Source organism: Balaenoptera ricei, chromosome 5 (assembly GCF_028023285.1).
Source record: "Balaenoptera ricei isolate mBalRic1 chromosome 5, mBalRic1.hap2, whole genome shotgun sequence".
NCBI lineage: Eukaryota > Metazoa > Chordata > Mammalia > Artiodactyla > Balaenopteridae > Balaenoptera > Balaenoptera ricei.
Genome location: NC_082643.1, coordinates 58,140,704 through 58,158,658, shown reverse-complemented (window position 1 = coordinate 58,158,658; position 17,955 = coordinate 58,140,704). Strand labels below are relative to the sequence as shown.

At 33.9% G+C, this 17,955-nt stretch overlaps 1 pseudogene; it reads right to left on the bottom strand.

Annotated features, from left to right (window-relative positions):
• Nucleotides 1–9,482: 9,482 nt before the first annotated feature.
• Nucleotides 9,483–9,870, bottom strand: LOC132366234 (cytochrome c oxidase subunit 5B, mitochondrial-like; annotated as a pseudogene).
• Nucleotides 9,871–17,955: the final 8,085 nt, after the last annotated feature.

The window sequence follows — 17,955 nt, the reverse complement described above, 5'->3', positions numbered from 1 at the left end:
AGAGAAAGTTAGACAAAATGAGATGGCAGAAGAATATGTCCCAGATGAAGGATCAAGTTAAACCCCAGAAGAACAACTAAGTAAAGTGGAGACAGGCAACCTGCTGGAAAAATAATTCAGAATAATGATAGTGAAGATGAAAGATGGAACAAGATCTCGGAAAAAGAATGGAGGCAAAGATCGAGAAGATGCAAGAAATGTTTAACAAAGACCTAGAAAAAGTAAAGAACAAACAAACAGAGATGAATGATACAAGAACTGAGATGAAAAATACACTAGAAGGAATCAACAGCAGAATAACCGAGGCAGAAGAACGGATAAGTGACCTGGAAGACAGAATGATGGAAATCACTGCCACGGAACAGAATAAAGAAAAAAGAATGAAAAGAAATGAGAAAAATCTGAGACCTCTGGGACAACATAAAGTGCACCAGTCCCAGAAGGAGAAGAGAAAGAGAAAGAACCTGAGAAAAGATTTGAAGAGATATTAGCTGAAAACTTCCCTAAACTGGGAACGGAAACAGTCACCAAAGTCCAGGAAGTGCAGAGAGTCCCATACAGGATAAACCCAAGAAGGAACACATTGAGGCACATAGTAATGAAATTGAGAAAATATTAAAGAAAAATATTAAAAGCAACAAGGGAAAAGCAACAAATAACAAACAAGGTAACTCCCATAAGGTTATCAGCTGATTTCTCAGCAGAAACGCTGCAGGCCAGAGGGAATGGCACAAAATATTTAAAGTGATAAAGGGGAAGTACCTAAAAGCAAGAATACTCTACCCAGCAAGGCTCTTGTTCAGATTCAATGGAGAAATCAAAAGCTTTACAGACGAGCAAAAGACAAGAGAATTCAGCACCACCAGACCAGTTTGCAATAAATGCTAAAGGAACTTCTCTAGGTGGAGAAGAAAAGGCCACAACTAGAAACAAGAAAATTACAAATGAAAAAGCTCACCATTGAAGGCAAACATACAGTAAAGATAGGAAATCACCTGCACACAAATACGATATCAAAACCAGCAAGTGTGAGAAGAGGAGAGCACAAATGCAGGATACTGGAAATGCATTTGAAATTAAAAGCCCAGCAACTAAAACATCCTTGTTTATATGTAGACTGCTATGTTAAAACCTCATGGTAACCACAAACTGAAAGTCTACAATAGATACACACACACACACAAAAAGGAATGCAAACACAAAACTAAAGTTTGTCATCAAATCACAAGAGAAGAGAACAAAAGAGGAAGGGAAGAAAAAGGACCTACAAAAACAAATCCAAAACAAGTAACAAAATCCAATAAGAACATACATAATAATCATCTTACATGTAAATAGTTTAAGTGCTCCAACCAAAAGACATAGACAGGCTGAATGGATACAAAAACAAGACCCATATATATCCTGTCTACAAGAAACTCACTTCAGATCTAGGGACACATACAGACTGAAAGTGAGGGGATGAAAAAATATATTCCATGCTAACGGAAATCAAAAGAAAGCTGGAGTTGCAATGTTCCTATAAGAAAAAATAGACATTAAAATAAAGACTGCTACAAGAGACAAAGAAGGACACTACATAATGATCAAGGCATCAATCCAAGAAGAAGATATAACAGTTGTAAATACATATGCACCCAACATAGGAGCACCTCATTATATAAGGCAAATGCTAACAACCATAAAAGGAGAAATCGACAGTAACACAATTTAGTGGAGAACTTTAACACCCACTTTCATTAATGGAAAGATCATCCAGACAGAAAATTAACAAGGAAACATAGACCTTAAATGACACATTAGATCAGATGGGCTTTGTTGATATTTATAGAGCATTCCATTCAAAAGCAACAGAATACACATTCTTCTGAAGTGCACATGAAATATACTCCAGGATTTATCACATGCTGGGAGACAAACTGAGCCTCAGTAAATTTAAGAAAGTTGAAATCATATCAAGCATATTTTCTGACCAAAACACTATGAGATTAGAAATCAACTACAAGAAAAAAAACTGTAAAAAACACAAACACATGGAGGTTAAACAGTATGCTACTAAACAACCAATGGATCACTGCAAAATCAAAGAGGAAATCAAAAAAATATCTAGAGACAAATGAAAATGAAAACATGATGATCCAAAACCTATAGGATGCAGCAAAACAGCTCTAAAAGGGAAGTTTAAAGCAATACAATCTTACCTCAGAAAACAAGAAGGATCACAAATAAAATAAACAACCTAACCTTACACCTAAAGCAACTAGAGAAAGAAGAACAAACAAAACTCAAAGTTAGTAGAAGAAAAGAAATCTTAAAGATCAGAGCAGAAATAAATGGAATGGAGACAAAGAAAATAATAGAAAAGATCAATGAAATTAACAGCTGATTCTTTGAAAAGGTAAACAAAATTAATAAACTTTTAGCCAGACTCATCAAGAAAAAGAGGGAGAGTGCTCAAAGCAATAAAATTAGAAATGAAGAAGGAGAAGTTCAATGGACACCACAGAAATATAAAGGATCATAAGAGACTACTACAGGCAACTATATGCAGTAAAATGGACAACCTAGAAGAAATGAACAAATTGTTAGAAAAGTACAATCTCCTAAGACTGAACCAAGAAGAAATAGAAAATATGAACAGACCAATCACAAGTACTGAAATTGAAAGTGTGGTTATAAAATTCCCAAAAAACAAAAGCCCAGGAACAGATGGCTTCACAGGCGAATTCTATTGATATCAAACCTTTAGAGAAGAGTTAACACCTATCCTTCTGAAACTATTCCAAATAATCTCAGACGAAGGAATACTCCCAAACTCATTCCATGAGGCCACTATCACCCTGATACCAAAACAAGACAAAGATACCACAAAAAAAAAAAGAATATTCCAGGCAAATATCACTGATGAACATAGACGCAAAAATCCTCCACAAAATACTAGCAAACTGAATCCAACAATACATTAAAAGGATTATACACCATGATCAAGTGGGATTTATCCCAGGGATGCAAGGATTTTTCAATATGCAAATCAGTGTGTTACACCATATTAACAAATTGAATAAAAAACATATGATCATCTCAATAGATGTAGAAAAAGCTTTTGACAAAATTCAATGCCCATTTATGATAAAAACTCTTCAGAAAGTGGGCATAGAGGGAACATACCTCAACATAATAAAGGCCATTTATGACAAAATTATAGCTAACATCATAGTTATTGATGAAAAGCTGAAAGCATTTCCTCTAAGATCAGGAACAAGACAAGGATGTCCACTCTTGCCTCTTCTATTCAACATAGCTTTGGAAATTTTAGCCACAGCAGTCAGAGAAGAAAAAGAAATGTAAGGAATCCAAATTGGAAAAGAAGAAGTAAAACTGTCACTGTTGGCAGATGACATGATACTATACATAGAAAATCCTAAAAATGCTAGCAGAAAACTACTTGAGCTTACCAATGAGTTTTGTAAAGTTGCAGGATACAAATTAAATACACCGTAATCTTTTGCATTTCTATATATTAACAACTAAAGATCAGAAAGATAAATTAAAGAGACAATCCCACTTACCATCACATCAAAAAGAATAAAATACTTAGGAATAAACCTACCTAAGGAGATAAAAACCTGTACTCCAAAAAGGATAAGATGCTGATGAAAGAAATCAAAGATGACATAAACTGATGGAAAGATATACCATGTTCTTGGATTGGAAGAACAATATTGCCAAAATGACTATACTACCCAAGGCAATCTACAGATTCAATGCAATCTCTATCAAATTACCAATGGCATTTTTCACAGAACTAGGACAAATTTTAAAATTTATGTGGATACACGAAAGACCCTGAATAGCTAAAGTAATCTTCAGAAAGAAGGGCAGAGCTAGAGGAATTAGGATCCCTGACTTCAGACTATACTACAAAGTTACAATCATCAAAACAGTATGGTACTGGCACAAAAACAGACATATAGATCAATGGAACAGGATAGAAATCCCAGAAATTTCATGCACCTATGCATGAAAGCATAGGTGCATGCACCTATGGTCAATTAATGCACCTAAGGTCAATTAATCTACACCAAAGGAGGCAAGATTATACAATGGAGGAAATACAGTCTCTTCAATAAATGATGTGGAGAAAACTGGACAGCTACATGTAAAAATATGAAATGAGAACAGTCTTTAACACCATACACAAAAGTAAACTCAAAATCGATTAAATCCTAATGTAACATTGGATACTATAGAGCTCTTAGAGGAAAATATAGGCAGAACACTCTTTGACATAAATCTCAACAATATATTTTTCAGTCCATCTCCGAGAGTAATGGAAATAAAAACAAAAATAAACAAATGGGACCTAATTAAACTCAAAAGCTTGTGCACAGCAAAGGAAACCATAAACAAAATGACGACCCACAGAAACCAAAAGACAACCCACAGAATGGGAGAAAATATTTGCAAACAATACGATTGACAAGGGATTAATCTCCAAAATTTACAAACAGCTCATGTGTCTTAATATCAAAAAAACAAACAATTCAATCAAAAAATGGACAGAAGACCTAAATAGACATTTCTCCAAAGAAGACGTACAGATGGCCAAGAAGCACATGAAAAGGTGCTCAACATAGCTAATTATTAGAGAAATGTAAATCAAAACTACAATGAGATATCACCTCACACCAGTCAGAATGGCCATCCTCAAAAAGTCTACAGACAATAAATGCTGGAGAGGATGTGGAGAAAAGGGAACCCTCCTACACTGTTGGTGGGAATGTAAATTGGGACAGCCACTATGGAGAACAGTATTCAGGATCCTTAAGAAACTGAAAACAGAACCACCATATGATCCAGCAATCCCACTTCTGGGCATATATCTGGAGAAAATTCTAATTCAAAAAGATAAATGCACTCCAATGTACATAGCAACACTATTTACAATAGCCAAGACATTGAAGCAACATAAATGTCCATGGACAGATGAGTGGATAAAGATGTGGTACTTATATACAATGGAATATTAGCCATAAAAAAGAATGAAATAATGCCATTTGCCACAACATGGATGGGCCTAGAGATTATCATACTAACTGAATTAAGTCAGAGAAAGACAAATATCATATGATATTATTTATAATGTGTAATCTGAAAAACGGCTACAAATGAACCTATTTACAAAACAGAAATAGAGTCACAGATGTAGAAAACAAACTTATGGTTACCAGGGGAAACAACGGGGGAGGGATAAATTGGGAGATTGGTATTGACATATACATACTACTATATATAAAATAGGTAACTAATAAGGTGCTACTGTATAGCACAGGGAACTCTACTCAATACTCTGTAATGACCTATACGGGGAAAGAATCTAAAAAAGAGTGGATATATGTATATGTATAACTGATTTACTTTGCTGTACATCAGAAACTAACACAACATTGTAAATCAACTATACTCCAATAAAAATTTTAAGAAAAGAAAGGATACATGCACCTCAATATTCATTGCAGTGCTGTTTACAATAGCCAAGACATGGAAGCAACCTAAATGTCCATCGACACATGAATGGATAAAGAAGATATGGTGCATATATACATTGGAATATTACTCAGGCATTAAAATGAATGAAATTATGCCATTTGCAGCAACATGGATGGACATGGAGATTATCATACTAAGTAAAGTAAGTCATACAAAGACAAATAACATATGATATCTCTCATATGTGGAATTTTTAAAAAATGATACAAATGAAATTATTTACAAAACAGAAACAGACTCACAGACTTAGAAAATGAACTTATGGTTACCGGGAGGAAGGGTGGGAGGGAGGGATAGATTGGGACCTTGGGATTGATATGTACACACTTCTGTATTGAAAATAGATAACCAACAAGGACATACTGTACAGCACAGGGAACTCTGCTCAGTACTCTGTAATAACCTAAATGGGAAAAGAATTTGAAAAAGAATAGACACATGTATATGTATAACTGAATCACTGTGCTGTACACCTAAAACTAACACAACATTGTTAACCAACTATAGTCCAATATAAAATAAAAAATTTTTAAAAAGAACTAAACATTATTAAAGGAGTATGTACTCACTGTCATCAGCTGGATACACTTCAGCCTGGCAGGGTAGCTTTTTATAAGTGTTTCCATATGTCTTAACTTCTACTGCTTTTCTTCTATTACCAAGCTTTATTAAAGTGTGAAAACCAGTAAAGGAAGAATAGGTGCTGGACTTTCCATAGATGCAACCGCCTTCCTTTTTTTTTTTTTTTAACATCTTTATTGGAGTATAATTGCTTTACAATGGTGTGTTAGTTTCTGCTTTATAACAAAGTGAATCAGCTATACATATACGTATATCCACATACCTCCTCCCTCTTGCGTCTCCCTCCCACCCTCCTTATCCCACCCCTCTAAGTGGTCACAAAGCACCAAGCTGATCTCCCTGTGCTATGCAGCAGCTTCCCACTAGCTGTCTATTTTACATTTGGTAGTATATATAAGTCCATGTCACTCTCTCACTTCATCCCAGCTTACCCTTCTCCCTCCCCATGTCCTCAAGTCCATTCTCTACATCTGCATCTTTATTCCTGTCCTGCCCCTAGGTTCTTCAGAACCTTTTTTTTTTTTTTTTAGATTCCATATATATGTGTTAGCATACAGTATTTCTTTTTCGCTTTCTGGCTTACTTCATTCTGTATGATAGACTCTAGAACTAGAACAAAAAAATTCACAATTTGTACGGAAACACAAAAGACCCCAAATAGCCAAAGCAATCTTGAGAAAGAAAAACGGAGCTGGAGGAATTGCACCTTCCCTTTGAAATTTTCCGTATGCCAGATATAAATTCAGCTTAGAACCTCACCTTTCTTCTCTGGTTAGTAGTCTCTAGATTATCAAATAATAAATATTTAATAAACATACCATGGGTATGACTGAATAATGCAGGTTTTGTGGAAATGCACTGAAACTGAACTCTCATGTGAAATTCAAACTAGAGGGCATATTTATGGAAGGGGGTCAAGAGATCCCTGAGTAGAAAAAACTTTTGTTATTAGTTATCTTGGGAAGACTTTGATTTAGTACTGGGTGGTGAAACTTGGATGGTTTCCTTAGACAATATGAGGTTAATAACTATTGCTTCTACAACATTTAATCAGCCTATAAGCTATGTCATTTCTGCCTCTGTAATGAGCTAAAACAATGAGAAGAGTGAGGAAGTGATGGAGCATATAGTTACCCTCACCCTCTGCATCTCTGCAGTAGGCAAACTAAAACAGAAAAAAGAAAGACAACAGGAAAATGCTCAAAATGCCAAAAAAATGTAATGCCAGAAATAATTAGTAGTTACCTGAACTAAGCTTGTGTATAAAATTAAGTACACGGGTACTGGGTCCTTTACCTGCAAAAAGAGGCTACCACTGACCTATACCTGGGGCTACTGAAGGTAGAACTTACAGGCAGAACTTGAGCTAAGCTGTCTCATGATAAGGTGATTGGATCTGTAATGTTCATGTGTTCAATATCGCTAGGGGCGAGGAGTAACAAGCCTTTGTTTAAAAAAATGAAAAAATCTGCACAATCACAATGTGTTAATAGATAAAAAGGAGCAGCAAAGAAAAGTTAAAAAGTGCATTAAATGAGCCTGTAAACTAAAATTCTAATACATGTAAGGAAAGATAGTAAACAAAATCAATAAGCATTCTTAGACAAAATGAAAATAACGGAACAATCTGAAAAATGAATAACTCAGAATCAATATACAATTAGTTTCTAGTCACCATAGCTATTTTTATTCCTGTATTCTATAATACACTTTTGTGTACTAGATGAGTTTTGAAAACTCTTTGGGGCTTGGTATATGTTCATATGGGGGTATTATTTGTTTTTGTCACGTTGTGTATTCTTTTCATTATACTGTGGAATAAGACTTACTCTTCTTTTTTCTCATTTAAAACTGGTAACTTTCCATGATATCAACTAAAGGACTAACTATCATATACAATGTTAGAAAATGTATTACTACATATGCAATTCATCTTATTTGGATAGATTATCATAGTTGCTGCTGAATTTACTCAAGGAAAATTACTTTTTAGCCATATTTCATGAAAATTGAAATCAGAGGAACAAACATGTTGAATGCCAATTGCAGCTTGGATTTACTGTGTTAATCTACATGTTGTTTACATAACTAAAGGGATATTGAATAGAGAAAAAAACATGTGTTTTGGCATTCAGTAAACCTGATGTCAAATATTAGTTCTTTAACTTAATCATGTGACTTTGAATAAGTTGTTAAAGCTTCCTGCATGTCACTTGGAAACGAATTTCCTCATGTCTAAAGTAGTTGTGATATTGCATGAGATAATAGAAGTAAGGTAGTTTTTACATTGCCTGACACTTCCTGGCTGCTTGATAAATCATAGTACTTATTGTGGATATTTTTATTGTATTTGTGATTATTACCTTATCTTACCACCTCTTGAAATATGCATATAATTTCATTTTTGGTTTGTTTTCAATATTAAATAAAAAATTTACCTTTAAAAAATACATTTAGTAACCTATATTCTTCTGAGCATTGACACAGCATTAAGAGGTACTGGAGTAAAGAGACTGACTTCCCTGCATTTCAGTCCGGCACTATTGTTTGAGCAAAAAAGTGTATGCGTTGGTTTTCTACATGGTATCAGGCATTGGCCTTAAAACACAGTGCTTTGTCCACATGGTAGTTTTGTTAAGTGCCAGATTTCACAATAATGAACCAGTCTGATCTAATGTATATGCTTTAGATCCATCTAAAGAGGATATAAATCCATATCACATTCAATAATGGTAGGTAATAAGAAATTGATTCATTATTAAGAAACTTGTATAATTTGCAACCACTTCTAAAAATTGGTTACTTATTCTGCAATTTTTTGTTTTAAAATAGTACTGTTATTTTCATATTATATTATTCTTCCATTGATATTACATTTCAAATTTTCCTTTATTATGGTAGCAGATGGGAAAAAAAAATTTTGCCCTAGAGGTTACTACTAGTGAAAATTATTGAATACGTTTAGGATACATTAATGGATAACACACCATCAGTTGGTTTGTACAATTTGTTTGGTGCATATCCCTTACCGTTTCAGGCTGGCATAATTGGGCTAGTAGGCACGCCTCTGACAAAAATCTGTATATGGTAATTTCACAGACAAATTTGTAACTTGCATGAACATGATGTCTCAACTTAAACAGCTTTACTTATGTTCTTGATGGTGTCATGACTTTCTTTTCCACATTAGAATACCGAAAAACAGATCTTTATTTATTTACTTATTTATTTATTTTTTTATCTATCTATTTATTTATTTATTTATTTTGGAGGAGGAGCCAATGTAATGGCTAGTCTTTATTGGAAAGAAGAAACTGTACCCCACATTTTGAGTGAGTTAGTGCAGGGGGTCAGCGGGCTAGCTGGTGGGGCACCAGCTTGTAATGGGTTTCACAGCTAGGGCATTGCTGGGCCTGGCCTTTGTGCGGTCAGAACCAGATAACAGCACAGTTGTTCTCTTCAAGGATGTAGCCCACTATCTGCTTGTTGGTGATGGAGGGGACTAAATTAGGATCTTCCTTGGTACCTGAGGCTTCCTTTGGGGCAAACATTTTATGGGTCCCGTCTCTTGCATGCGGCCAGCATGACCTCTCTCTCCAGCCCAGTCGCCTGCTCATCACCAGTAGGAACACCACCTCCAGATGCCATAGACCGCACTGTGGCGACTCCATTGGGAACGCAGGCCCCTAGGGCCTGCGCGCCCAGCGCTCCAACTCCGCGGAATAACCTTGAAGCCATCGTGCCTAAAACAGATCTTGAATTGTCTGAAATCACAGAAGAAGGGTAGTTGATTCTATGTCATTGAGGCTAGGTCATTCAGCTCATCTGGAAATTCTAAAAAGCTTTCTTAGTTTAGTATGAAGTTCGGAAAACCTAGTGAGAATATATAATAGTTCTAGGAAATGAGAATAGAAAACTTTTAAAAGATTATTCTAGGACTGCTCCTACAGCACAGTTTTCCTTGAATGGATCTTATGAGCTATCCAGGTAAATCAAGCCAAAGCTTTGGGTAATTGCTAGCATATCTGAAATGCTGCTTTCATTTGGTACTCAAGTGGCAACTTTTTTTATAGTTTATAACCTGTTTTCTATTTATCCCTATTAAAAAACAAACAAAACAGGAACTATTTCCTTAGTAGCTTTTATGTCTTTGTTCTGTTAAATTTGCCTCTTACAATCTGCTGAAAGCTAGCACTTAAAACAGCGTTCATGGTTTGTGTGTAAAATTGTTTTAAATTACATTTGACCTGAATTGGAGAGTTTGAAAGGTGGCACTCGGAAATGTGAGTCTAAAGTTATTGTGTCCACATTAGTGTGGACTTTAAATCTTAACTGTTCCTATGTTCTGTGTAAAAGCCAGCAATAACAAAAAACAAAAACAAAAAAAACAAAAAAAGAAAAGTATCTTATATATGGTTGGAGGTGTGCAGCAGGTAGTACTCTCCAGAACAACATAACATAGAACATTGCCCAAAATTCTCTTCATTTAATGTATATGCCTTTATCCCATATCTATTTATTTATATGAAACAGAATAAAATTCATATTAAATGGCTCAACCTTTCTGATATTTCTGTTATAAATGTAGAAAAAACATATGAAAATATATTTTAATAGGGACGAAACAAAGCTTAATTTTTTCCCCTGCCAGTTCTAAGGGGGAAAAAAAAACAAAGGCAAAATCTTAATTGCCACCTATATAGATTTCCTAAACTGTATTGCAATTGTTAACATATTCCATTTCTATCACAATAAATCCATACTTGGTTAACTCCTCATTCTTTTAGCAATTAACACAATTTATTGGGTCATGAATATGCAACAAAAATAATCTTTGACAGATTTTTTTCCATCCTGGTTATGAAACCAGGCTTTATTTTTCCATATGGCATTCCAACTGCTGGCACAATTGTTTTATTTCACTTGGCATTGACTGCCCGATTACTGTCTTCCATTGCCTTTTCTTATCAGTGTGTGTCCAAATTAACCATTTTTGCCACTTAAAGCAGAATTATTCAATCATTACATTTTTAAAATAGCAAGAACTTTTGAACAATCGAGTGAGTTTTAAGCAAAGAACTGAAAATAGATGTAGGCTGCATGACAATCTGATTACATAAACGCAGTATGGAAGTACCATTCTACATTTAATGCCTAAAATGTATAAACCTTTTCTTATTGCTACAGCCTCTACCTTGCATTGTTAACATGGATAATAAAGTTGAATGTAAAGAACAGGAGAATTGCAAAAAGAGGTGTGAACTTGTTCCAGTACTGTTGAAAGCCAGCTCTGTAACCACTGGTAAGCCACACAGCCCTTCTGTGTCTCAGAGTACTTAGTGCGTGTGTGTGATACCTGCTCTGTGTACTTACAACAGAGTGATGTGAAGGAACTGAGGCAAACAGATGAAATGTTTCTGACTTCTCTGACATTTGGAACAGCAAAAACCAGAGATGCTGTAATGATTAGTCTGACATTTTTTGAGTAATAACAGACCTCCATGGTGCTATTTCTTTACATTTAGTTTACAATTTGAATGAAAAAAAATAGTACAACTTTAGGAAAAATATAACTTTTAGTCAAATTTGAATGTATTTAGAAGTTCAACTGTTCTAATTCCCTATTCAAGTGTATTAAAGTCAATGAGTTTGGGGAGAACTTTTGGTATCCTGGGGTGGCCAGGCTTTTAAAAGTTCCATCTTAAGCTTTTAAGATTATTTAATAGTCTTGGTAACAAGTGGCAAAATAATATGATATGAACAATATTTTGTAAAAATTTAACCAAAAATTAATGGTTGTCTAAAAGCTCCATATCAATGACAAAATATTGCCACAAAAGAAAAACGAGGTAGATTTAAGAGAGAATATTATAAAGAAGACTATATAAACTGGAACATCCCTAGTAAAATAATTGTCTTTTGTAATGCCTCCTTGAAATGACTGGTGAAGGTACCCACACTTGTGCATAAAGAGCTTGGTACATGGAGATGGAATCTGCTCACTGAACCTTGTAGCCAGTGAAGATGTGCAAAGATTATGAAGAAGCTATGCACATCAACAACACAACTAATTCTTTTAAATATTTATTTTAAATTGGAGCATACTTGATTAAACATGTTGTGTTAGTTTCAGGTGTACCGCAATGTGATTCACTTATATATATATACATGTATCTATTATTTCTCAAATTCTTTTCCCATTTAGGTTATTACAGAATATAAAGCAGGGTTCCCTGTGCTATACAGTAGGTTCTTTTTGGTTAACTAATATTAAATCCTAATGATAAACTACCCCTACGAGTCACTATCCCTCTGCAGCGTTGTAATATTCTACAGTTACTTCATATCTGACTTGCAAGCAGCTAAGCATCCATGCTGTCACAGCATGCTACGAAACATGTGGTATTCAACACGGCATCTGACGGTTTCAGGGAATGTACAGTCTTCCTAAGTGCTTTCAAATGTCAGAGTTTGTTTAGACTTAATATGAGTTTTTAGTTGATTCTTGAAGCCACACCAATGTGTGCCCTCCTGAGTAAAGACTAAATTTCAAAGGGAGAAGGATAGAAAGGTTTATCCTTGAAATGAACAATTTGACAACTTTATCTCCTAAGAAAATGTGGCCATCATGAGTGGTCTCTTTTCCCCTTGTTATTGTCTTCTGCCCTGCTTGGATAACAAGTGCCTAGGAAGCAGTTAAGACCAAGAGAGTGACTGCTTATTCTCTGGTTAAACTCGCTGATGGGCTCTGGTTTCTAGAAACCAAACTGGAAGCAGTGTATTCTCATCTAATTTAAATATTTCCTTCATTCTCAAATGTACAGTTTCCACTAGCTGAGTCCTAAATTGTATTATTTCCTACCATGGCTTAGACTGTTAATAATAATATAAAAAAATGAGAAAAAGGGGAAATAAGAGGAATATGTTAACTAGCTAATCAATTGATTCAAGATACAGTGCTTGAGCAAATTGACAAGGCCATTGTTTCCTGACATTTTGAATGTCTCTACCAAGTTTAAGAATTAGAGTCTTTTATTTATTTTTAAAAAGTAATCTATCTTGTTAGGACTTATCAGCTATCAAATATCCAAATAAAATTCAGTAAAGCAAATAAACCAACAAACTGTGCAACGAGGTAATAATTCTTAAACACACAAACCCAATGTTATAATCTAGAGCAGTGCAATCTTAGAACAATGTTAGAGCAACCATGTGTCTAGTTGAAGATTGTGAGAATGAAGTCTCCGGATGCATTTATGAGAGATGGTGAGGTGAGAGTTAATTGGAGCAAACTACAAGCGTGCCCATGTTTCATCTTAATTCATGAAACTAATTTGAAACTTCAGCATAGTTCCAATTAAGGGAGAAAAGACCCTATTATCCCTTGAAAACATGGATTACATTACAACACATTTCCTATCAAAGGGGAAATTTTTTCATTACTTAACACTAAAGTGCTGAAACCATTAGTATACCCTTTTAGACTTAAAGTAAACATGTGTATTATGAGCATGTATCTCCCAGTGGAAATCACAAGTGGTGTCACATTGCACTGTGGATCCATTAGTAACATAATGGCATCCAACCACAGGTCTTGCTAATGGTTTAAATTGGAAATCAGGTTCTTTTTTTTAAAAAAATTCAAAGTAGGAAGAAAGAAAGAAAGGAAGAAAGAAAGGAAGAAAGAAAGAAAGAAAGAAAGAAAGAAAGAAAGAAAGAAAGAAAGAAAGAAAAAGAAAGAGGGAGGGGAGGGTGGAGGGAGTAGGAAAGAAAGTGTCTCTTGCTATTTTTAAGTACACAGCTTAAAAATGTGTTTCTGCTGAATATTTCAGATGTGACACTTCAAGAAAAAAAAAAAGAATGAAACAGAAGATCCAGTACTTTTGAAAAATTATGCAAGAATTAATAAAGGGCATGGCCCATGTAAACTCATTGAACAAGATGTTTTTCTCATGAGACGAAGGAGAACTGTAACATTTTAAAATTGGGAGATGTGACCTAATTTGGGATAAATATCTCAGGACATACTAAAGCTTGTTTGCATAAATCATGTACAAAAAAAAGCTAATTGGCTCCTCGGTGTGACTTACAATATCATTCTTCTGGCAATATTGCTTTAATTACTAGAAAGAAAAGGGGAGTAGAAAATTTATAGTCATGAAAGAGATGAACAATTCCATTACTGGAAAAATAGAAAAAAATTCTACAGTCAGGTTTCAAGTATTGAAATAACTTGTATTATGAATTCTCTCTGTTTTTTCTTACTATGTTTTGGGAAGACATGAAAAATAAGTAAGAGGACAATTGATTAAAATGTATCTCACTGTAAGTAAGGCACTGATCTCTCTGACTGCTAATATGGCAGTCAGGATACTTAAAAGGGAATTTGTTGGGGAGTTATCTGGCTTACAGATGTTTTTTAATGTAGAAGCCAGAGTTTTTCCAAGAAACTTAGCTGCATTCTTCGTTACTGATAGTGTCCTGAGGCCACCAGGCTCCAGTAAATCTCTCTTTATTTTTTTTATAGAGCCTTGCTGAGAATAGTAATTCTGATCATTATTTTTTTAGGAAAATACAGGCATATGTTCACTCATTCTGCCATGTTGCACTTAAGTGATTAAAAATTCATGTTCCAAGTAAGAAGCTGTTAAGGAGCTAATTATTTATTCTGTTTACAAGATATGCCCCAACTGGTTAGGGAAAATGGATGCTGGAGGCTGAAGAAAGCATTAAATATATTTAGGGTGAGAAGGCCAACCTGTCTCCTGGTGGGTATATTACCAAGTGGTACAAATTGAAAGAGTGCCTTAAGCAAACAAACCACTCATTAAATAAATGGAGTATTCATTTTAGGAAGATCTGGAATATCTTTTACCTCTTAATAATTCCACACACAGAATCTATTAGAAATTCATTGTCAGAGAAATTCAATTCATTATATACCCCAAACTAGCTTGTTGGATGGAACATTTTACAATTGAATACATATCATAGAAATGAGTTTTTCAAAAAAGAAGAATCAGGAAGAAAAAAGAAGTGGACTTAAGATGGGATAAATATTATATTTAAAAGATTATAGATGAAAAATCTGCACACTAAACTGTTAAAGAATATATTTAGAATAAAATTGCAAATGGTCACTAAAAACTACTAATGAAAGCCATTTTTATAAATCCCTCAAAATTAGTAATATGGTTACTTGATGAAAGCCTTATGAAGGAATAAATTTATATTCTGTAAGATTAATTCAGTAACACTGTCAATTGTCATATTATTCTTATGATTTGCATACAGGATATACAAGCTGTGGAAATAATGGTAATAAAATGTGCTGTGGAGTACACATTAAGATGTTGTGGAAAGTCTGTCACTGGTCCTTACAGAAAGCCTGCTCTGAAGAGAGAAGTGCATGAATGAAAATATGAACTTGAAAAGGTGACTGCAAAATCTGGAAACACCTAAATGATCATTTTATGAGCTTTCAATCTTTCTTGAAGCTTCAGTTAGAATGTTGTATGTCACAGGACTAAGATTTGTGCACCAATAGTGTTAGATATTTCTAAATAAATATATGATTAAATGTTTAATGGGAATATTTAAGGAATAGGTCATTCTCATTAATTAAATAAACCTAGCTAATAAACCACACATAATTAACAATTTTTATAGAGTTTCATGTAATAAAATATACTTACATAAACCATAATGATAATATCTAATCTTTATTATATTCTTGATAATTCAAGACGTTGTTTCAGATCATAATTATGGGGATTTAATAGCATTACAACTACATTATTTTTTCCAGTCAAAGGAATAATACAGAATAGACTTTCATCACACTTGGTTTTCTTTTGGATCCTACAGTTTAAGCCTGCCACTTTTTGTTATTTCTGATAATATAACAAATGACATAATAAACCATAGATAAAGTTATGGCTTAAAAAAGTTGATCCAGGTTTTGTTACAAGTATCTCAGTATTCTAGTCATTGTGCAATTTATAGGTTTGTTATGATTTTTATTTCCCCAAAATGACCAGGTTAATACAACATAATATGCAAATGTATTAGTTAAAATTATAATTACTACTAATGTTCTGGGTATAATTTTTTTTTTGCATCTTGTTTAACATTACTCCATTTAGTTATTAGCTTTTCAGCACCGTGCAAACAACCATTTTATCCTTTGTCCTTACATGTTTAGAACTTGTGAAGCATTTTTTATAACACTGATTGAATGGTTATCTCCCATTAATGTACATTTTATTCTGCCATTTTTCAGTCCAGCCTGCCTGTAAAACTAATGCCATTGCTGAAGTAATTAGATGAGATGTGGCTGTGTAACAAATAAAAATATCAAAATAATATTTCCATTTTTATAAAGCTTCATGCTATACTGCTTTCACCTGTAATCATCTGGAACAGCAGTTTGACCTCAAGGTAAAATTCATGCCACCATCTGTTTTTGTAAGTAAAGTTTTATTGGAACATTGTTATAAAAAGGCCTCAAGCAACACTTAATGTGAAAGAACCTACAGGCAAAAAGCCTGGGAATATATAGCCATCTATTCAGGGGGATTTCATACATGCCAGATCTGGCAATCCCTGATGTAACTTGATCTTTCAACTATATTTTTTGAATCTTTCTCAGTGGTTGCTGTAGGGATTAGAACATACATTTTAACATCATATTCTACATCAGATTTATCCTAATTTGATTCCAGTGAGGAATAGAAAATCCCCACTTTGTACTATTATTCATTTATATGTAAATATATTTGCATATACATATGCACACACACATATTCATGTTTATACACATATATCATATGCATGTGTATATACTTTCTATACTTGCTTTGGGACATACTCATATAGAAATTATCTACATATACACACATATACATACATAATTATGTAAATATATATACATACATAGTTTCTATATGAATATCCACTCATATCAACATACTTCCAGTGCCATATACTTTGGGACATAGTTATATAGAAGGTATATATTTATATACATATGTATATATATATACATATATGTATATACATGAGCATTTCCCAAAGCACCTTGCACTGGAAGTGTGTGGATAGTGGAGGAGAAATAAGATTTAAAATTTACAGAACCTGAAGCTAGTCTATGGAAACTTCTCCAATATTTAGATAAAGTTATAAGTGACAATTTTTGGTTCTCACAATAGTCTAGTCAAAATGGAAGCTCTTTCTGGTTAGAAATATACCTGTTTATGCAGCATGTATAATTATAAATGCTTGATACATCATTTTATCAGTAGCAAATCATGCATTTTATTAATAGTGAATAATAATGCCACAGGAAAGATTGATTTATCTTTTCCTTTTCACTTTACAAAATTTTCAATTTAAACTTTAAATTATACTTTGTACAATTACAATTTATAATTACAAAGTTATTGTCAAATAAAGAAGCAATCAAAGAACACAAATTCAAAGTATAGGGGGCACTGACACTTAGAGAACGAACTAATGGTTACCAGGGGAGAAGGGTGTCAGGGAGAGATAGATCGGAAGTTTGGGACAGACATGTACACACTGCTGTATTTAAAATGGATAACCAACAAGGACGTGCTGTATAGCACAGGGAACTCTGCTCAATACTTTGTAATAACTTAACTAGGAAAAGAATTTGAAAAAGAATGGAAACATATATATGTATAACTGAATCACATTGCTGTACACCTGAAAATAACCCAACATTGTTAATCAGGTATACTCCAATATAAAATAAAAATTAAAAAAATAAAATAAAATAAACAGAGTTTGGAAACCACTGCC